This window comes from Saccopteryx leptura, chromosome X (assembly GCF_036850995.1).
Source record: "Saccopteryx leptura isolate mSacLep1 chromosome X, mSacLep1_pri_phased_curated, whole genome shotgun sequence".
NCBI classification, from domain to species: domain Eukaryota; kingdom Metazoa; phylum Chordata; class Mammalia; order Chiroptera; family Emballonuridae; genus Saccopteryx; species Saccopteryx leptura.
This window is the reverse complement of record NC_089516.1, coordinates 79,669,199-79,677,112: the sequence shown is the minus strand read 5'-3', so window position 1 is coordinate 79,677,112 and position 7,914 is coordinate 79,669,199.

The following is a 7,914-nucleotide window of genomic DNA, read 5'->3' as shown; positions in this document are numbered from 1 at the left end:
TCCAAGTTCACCACTTAGAGCCCTTTCTGAAGCAAGGACAGGGAACTTCATGACACATTTTATACAGAAGAAACTAATTAGTACATCGTAAAAATCACAATTTTCTATAATTTGAAAAGGTCTATTGATTGTTATTTTGTAAACTATTAGATATAATGCATTTTTATGGAAATGTATCTTACAATTAAAATTTTTGTCACAGTACTATGTTTTTTTGTTTTTCCAAATCAAAGGCCAGTAAAATAAGCAATCCTTCAAAGGGAATTCAATTTCTTGCTCCCATGATTCATCTTTTTTTTTAGGTTATTGATGATTTATATTTTCACAATATTAGGTGACACAGATGGATTTTGAGTCTTAAATGTTTCAATAATGACCTCATTTTATCTATTGGTTATTAATGTGTAGTGTAGCTTAATAGCATTGTATCCTCTTAAAGACAGTTAAAAACTCAGACTTTCCGAAGTCATTCTAGTTTCTTGAATTTTGTTCTACATAAAGTGAGGGTTTAGTAGATATAAAGGGTTAACTTCTCGTTTTAAGATTGTATTTTATTAAATAATAATAAAAATGTTAATTTTATAGTTATGGCCCCCTGAGTCAGAAAATATATTAAATAGATGAAAAATGAGATTTATCTTTCTTTACAATTATGTTCTTTGCAAACAAACATGGGAGTCTTCATTTTTCTTCCTTGAAATACTGCTGGATTTAATTCAGTAAAGAGAAGTACTAGTCATTTCTCATATTTATCTGTAAATAGCATTGAATCTGGTTGTAGTCACATTAGGAAGTAATGATTTATATGCTTTCTAATTATTTATCTGCTATATAAGCACAGTTCCACTTTTAAAAAATGTTATTAAATTAATGTTTTGATATATGGTACAAAGAGAAATAATTTCCATAGGTAAAACTCTGATCTTTAGCAATCTGATGTTTTTTGCTTGCCCTGCTATGTAATATAGGTGTATGCAGGTACCAAGCTGGTAATTTATTATAAGATTTAAATAGAGTCTAGGAATGGTTTATAGAAAATGCTTATCTACTGAAAAGTGGCTGATTTCCTGAATATAAACTTTAAGAGGCAAACTTTTTTAGTTAAATTATTTGTCCTATTTCAGAACTAGAGATACAATACAACTTCAGGAGGTATAGGTTGCTCTCTATTTCCCCCTGCAGGTATATTGGGATTGGGATGATAGGTAGAAGACAAGTGTATCTTCAAGAAAGCTTGTAATATAAACTAGGAAAGGAAGTAAAAATTCTTTGAGGACTTTTACCTAAGTCTCCTGTTAAGTTTAGAGAGAAAAAAAACTTAAAAATAAATGGCCTTAAAAAGATTAATTTTAAAAATACTAATTTTGTGCAAAGTCCAATCTTAATACTAAAGGAAAGTATTTGTAAAGCCAGTATACCCAACCACCATCACAGCCGCCTGGCCCATGCAGGTTCTCATTGGATTTGGACAGATGGTAATGAAACAATAGAGCCAAAAACTGGTGGGCCACCATCTTTAATCCTAGCTTGCACCCGGTGGGCAAGTAAAAACACACACTGGGCTCCAAAACCCACTCACATTCAGTGCTCACAAAGCTACTGAATTCTCCGAGTTTCCTAGAATCAAAGGTTTCTAGCTCACCAGTCTTATTCACCTCTGTTCCCCATCTCTTCCCTTCTCCCTGCACAAACTGGCTTCTCACTCAGCACTCCACCATCTTGGCTGCTTCTCCTCTCCTCCACATGACCTTACTCTGCTCTCCTCTCTAATGCTAATCTCAGGAACCAAGAGAGCAAGCTACCAGTCTGCCCCACTTTATAGTGTAGAAATCAAAACCGTTAATCCAATATACAAAATAGGAAAGTCTCTAATACAAAGTCACTTATCTGAGGCATGATGGGATTGCACCACCCCACATCAAAAAGGGTGGGAAAGGCTTAGTCCTAAAACCAACCCCCAGGCTACAAGGATACTGCCTGCCCACAGCCCACCCCCAACACACATTAATATCACCTGGGCAATGAGCTTCCATGTGGGCAGTGCCATCTTTAACAAAGTGAGCATAATATATTTTATCTGCCCAACAGTATTCTACTATGTTTGAAGTCCTATTCATATTTAGGTGTATATGCTTCTCTCTCTGGAATGCTTGAATTCTAAAAAAAGAGACATGAGAATCCCATTTTGTAATAGAATATTACTATTTACAGGGTGTAAAAATGCTTACAGGAATGTACAAATCTAATACACAAATACTGAGGAAATGCAGAAGAATGACAAAATGGAGGCCTGGTTTTAGACATATGTGCTTTTAAGAACTTTAAGAAAAATCTGAAGTATGACATGGACATAAGTTAGTAAGAGGAGTGTGAGAAAAATTAATGAAGTAGTATTTTTCTTCTAAATAAGTGCTCATTTTCAATGATCAATTAAGGAAAAATGTTGCCTTTTGTAGGAAGCTGTTTTGTTACTTACTGCTGAATAACAAAGCATCCCAAAACCTATGATTTTAATATCAATTTACTATCTCTTACATTTCTACAAATTGACCAGTCTTATCTGATCAGATGTCACTTGTTATCTCATACAGTTACTCTCAAATGGCTGCGGCTGAAATAATCTGAAGACTGGAGGCCATGATGGTTTCTTCACACATGTATACAAAGCTTAGATAAGGATAGTGGAAAAGCTAAAGGTGGGCTAGAAATTTTTCTTCCCATGTGGCCTCTCCACATGTTAGCATGGGCTTCATCACAACATGGTGGTGTTCTTAGGATACTTGGACTTTTTATGCAATAGTTGTTTCCCTCAAAACAAGTATTCTGAGTGACAGGAAATGAAAGTGGCCAGTCTTTGAGTTCCTGAGCTCAGAATCTGGCATAGTCATTTCTTCATATTCTACAGTGTCTGCCAGAATTCAAGGAGAGAGGACAGAGATCCCATCTCTTAATGGGAGAAGGGTCAAAGACTTTGTTGCCATTATTAATGTACTATAAAAGTTATGCATGATAGGTTAGTAGGATGCTTCTTCTGTTTTTTTTTTTTGTTTTTTTGTTTTTTTTTTGTTGTTGAAATAGCAGGGACAAGAAATAAAAACTTGTAGAGAAACCAGGAGACCTACTTCTGCATAGACAAAGTCAACAATGAAGGCTTCAAAAGCAACTCTAAGCGTTAATAGTGCCCATGAGCTTGGTATAAGAACACCTCACCATGAAAGGTACCATGGACATCACTGATGTTATGTAATATTTTATTTGTATGTACTAGGATCACTGGATATTTAAAGAAGAATCTTTTATAAACTGAAAAAATTTTAAAGACATTGAACACACAGTGGGTGCAATGATACAATACTTTATTCTCCCTTTCTTGTTCCATTAGTGTTTTCATAAAGGAATATTGAGTTTCTCTTAAGACTTACTTGGGCTACTCTAAAACCTTGAAAATAGGTTCCATTTTTTGTCTTGGAATCCGAAAGTGATTGGTTGTAATGGGCGGGGGGAGTTGGCAAAGGAAATTCTACATGAGACAGGAGGCCTTATTTTTCAATGTGTTCTCCTTGGTTTCTATGGAAGCAAGTTTGGGCGGTGAATCTCATTGGGTGTGGGTTTGTGTACTCTATGTACAGAACTTTAGGAGAGGATAAAGTGATAGTGAGATGGAATTAATAAAATTTGGAAAGACCAGTGCAAGTGTGCTGTAACAAGAGGGATTCCTTGGGGGTCATTACTTTTAATTTAATGCTACAAGGGCAACTCTGAGCCACACAAATCATGTAGCATGGTCAATGACAGACAAGTAAGTATAGGCATGCTAGCATTCACAGTTGCAAGTGACACCAAGCTAAGTTTAATTTTAAAATTACATAAAAGGTTTTCTAATCCTTATTTCAATTAAGAATTAGGGAAACAAAATTCAAGTACATTGGCTGAAGTTTTGATCTTTTGTCCTACATTAATTTGAAATTTTGATTTAAAATAATGTGCCTCTCTATCCCTCCCTCACCCTTTTATAAACCGTCAAATTTTTTTTTTTAAAAGATCATTTTAGTTGTTCACACTTGCATGATTGGGAGGAGTATGAATAAAGGAGGGCTTCATGTATCTATATCTAGTTACTAAATTTACCTTAACAAAATGGCATAATAAATAGAAAAAATCACCTCAAACAACATATTTTTTCAGTGGAGCCAGTGCCAAAACCAAATGGTTTTAATCAGATTTTGGATTTTATGTCCGTTATTCTTGTTAAAATCTTGTGATTAGTTGTTTCCTTGGTGCTATGGCTAGAAGAGGGAAGGGACAAGGTGGAAAATAAACAAAAGGGATTACAGTCTAGGATACACCTTTACTATAAGTGGTCATTCTCAACTTAATCTCAGACAAACAAATATACTTTGTATCTTGATTTTTACCAAAATGTTTTATTTGGGAGCTTTTGTAAGAGACTTTGACCTATGTAAGTAATTTCTAGAGTACATGATGTGTATTCAGATGAAATTAATATGTCAAGGACTTAGAAAGAGAGAACAGATAGCAAATGTGTTGTTGGTGTTATTGTTGTTTTAACCAGTTAACTCTCTCTTGAAAAAGCTGATTTGTGGATTCTTCTTTGATAAATGAAACTGAAAATTTGGCTGCTTGGCCCAAAATGGAAAATTTGTGAAAATACAACACAACATTCTTAGAAATGTAAATATGCTTCATAAACTAGTGGCTCTAAGTGCCAGCCTTTCATAAAAGAAAGCTTAATAGATTCCTATGGCAGGAACTTTCCATTGCCTTTTTCCAACTATATACCCATTGCTAGATGGACCCACTTTCATGAAAGTTGTCATGAAGTATTATACTAATAAATATAAACCAAATCAAAAATTAAGTGTAAGAGAGGTGATCTACTAGCCTATAATATCTATAAAGAGAACTCAGTAAATATGAGTAGAAACACAGTTTTATTCTGTTGGAGCCATTCTGAAAGGATATACTTTCTCTCCATTTGAAATCAAATACTATTTTACTCATAGTCATAAGAAATCATTCTGGCTGTCTCCAAAGGGAAGTTCTTCTTTTGGATTAAAAAGGGTGACATTAACATCATGGTTTGCCTAGAACAGTCCTGGTTGATGTCTCTTGTCCCAGCATAATTACTCTCACAGCTGTCTTAGTTTGAATAATCTGTAGGTCACCCTATTTATGAATGCATTGATTAAGCACCTAGTTGCTCATGCTGATTCACAATGCATTACTTATATAATAAGTGATAAAAAATCTAAGAACTGTATGATTTCACACATAGGTGGTTTATAAAACTGAGACTCATGGACATAGATAAAAGTGAAGTAGTTACGGGGCGAAGTGGGGAAGAGTAATGGATGAGGGGGTGAGGGGAAAGGTGTAAAGAAGGACAAAAATAAGGTGATGGAAAATGATTTGACTTTGGGTGATGGGTATACAACATAATTAACAGTTCAAATGCTATAGAGATGTTCACCTGAAAACTATATTATTACCTGTACTCTTATTGATCAATGTCGTGTTAAATTTAATTTTCTAAATAAAATTTAAAAATTAAAAAAAAATTAACAATGAAAAAACATATGCCCTTTTTGAAATTCAGGCCTAAGAAATACAGTGTTACTCTGAACGTACATACAAGAGATCAAGTGCATTTAAAACAGTAGTAATTCAAAAACTGAAGTGTAGAAACACATTTATTTTCTGGCCATAGAGAGGAGAGCTCTGGTTGATAAAATGTAGGAGTTCCATATAGGAATGATGTGGTGCTAAAAGATTCTAAACTTTTTCTTAGTTTATCTGGAGTGATCATTGTAGCTTTTTTTTCTATATCATACTATATATTCTTTGTATGAGTAAAAAAGGAAGTCAGTTTGATTGCCATTAAACTGTCAGCCCACTGTAGCACCAGAAACTGTCTACAAGTCATGACTGAGCTTCCTTTGCAAAGGACATCTTCAACAACCATTCTTCCAAATGATTTTTAACATTTTCTTAATAGTGTGTTAGTGTATGAGGTAGAAAGAGAGTAAATAATGATAAAACTTATCCCAGAGGACAATGTTGCAGCATGATATTGCTTTGAACACATTAAAAAGAAAAAGAAAAAGAAAAAGAAAAAGAAACATTTGTAGATAGCCTGATAGATACCTTCTGACATTGGCTAAAGTTTGAATCTTGAAGTAATCATATTCAGGGTTGGGCAAAAGTAGATTTACAGTTGTGAATACATGAAAAACGGAGTTTATTCTTGTATTATTATTTACTAATTGTTGTGCTATTTTCCATACAAACAACTATACTCACAACTGTAAACCTACTTTTGCCTCACTCTGTATTCTCCAGGATAAGACAACTCTTAGACTACCAGTAAATTGTAGATTGAATTGGTAAACAGCATTGGACTAAAAAAGTATTGTCTGAAGTTCTTTACACAATTGACCTATCCCTAGCTCTGGGGTTACTGGAAGAAGAAAGAAGTGATAGCTCCACTTTCTTAACAATAGAGAGAGATGGAACTTCAAGGAACAATGGTCCATGGGACTTTGAAGGTATACACACAAGAAATAGGTTTCATTGAAATCAGATTTTGGAAGCATTCCTCAAACCCTCCAAGAAGGCCTTATTGGTAAGCCAGAAGTCCTGTGGAAAAAGTTTCCATTCTAACCTATAAGCTTTCATTTGTATAGAGGTATATCAAAACCTCAGCCTTAACTTGGAAGGCTATCAGTAGTTTCTGGTCTTCACATTATAGGATCAGGGCCTATTTGAAGTTAGTTGAAGGTATTTTCTATTTATATTTCTCTTGCTCTTTAACAAATCAAGTTATTTATCTGTGATGCAATGTTGCATAAATGTGACTTAGATATAGTTAACCTTGTTTACTGAGAATTGTCAAATACTATGGTTTTGGGGTCATATTGAATATTTTAGGGAAAATGAGGGTCCTGGGCTAAACCCAAGACCTATTAATTAAGCAAAACCATAATTTCCCCAAACACCATTACTGGTCATACATACTTCTGGGATTTTATTTATGTTATTGCTCTGCTTGAGATTTCTTCTTGTCTTCCTGTATAATCCCTCCTCATCTTACAAGACTTAACTCAAGGGTGACTTCCTCTTAGAAGACAACATTGACTACCTCCCATTTGCCCTCACCTCCATCTCTTACAAGATGTGATCTCTCCTCTACCTCTCTAGCTGTCTATCCCACTAGAAGGTAAGCTTCTTGAAGGAATAGGCCAACCAGAGTCTGGCATATAGTAGAGAATCAGCAACTAAGTGAATGTGATAATGAATGAAGTGACTTCTAGAATGAAGGGGTCTGAAAGATTAAATCATGTATTAATAGACATGCCACTATACCCCTTGACGACATAGACATTCCTGTAAAATTTCAAGTTTGCTTCAGAAATGCTTGGCCTGTTCAAAATCAGCCTGCACTGCTACCACCTTGTCTAGACAGAAAGTATGTATTTTGCTTAACTTAGCAAAACAGGACATGAACCAGAACACCTAGCCCCGCCAATTTTGCATAATGACACTATATAATGAAATTTTTAAATTGAGATTTTTTCTCCTCATGAAGGCTCTTAATGGTTAGACATCCACGAACATTTTTTTGGACTTTCTTTCTTTTAAGTCAAAGGAGGGGAGATAGAAATAGACTACCATATGTACCCCAACTGGGATCCACCCAGCAACCCTCTTCTGGGGCCAATACTCCAATCAACTGAGCTATCCTCAGTCCCTGAGTCCAATGCTCAAACCAATGGAGTCACTGGCAGTGAGAGGGAAAGAGATAGAAAAAGGTGAGGGAGGGGAGAAGAAGCACATGGTCACTTTTCATGTGTGCCCTGACCAGGGATTGAACCCAGGATATTTGCACACCAGGCT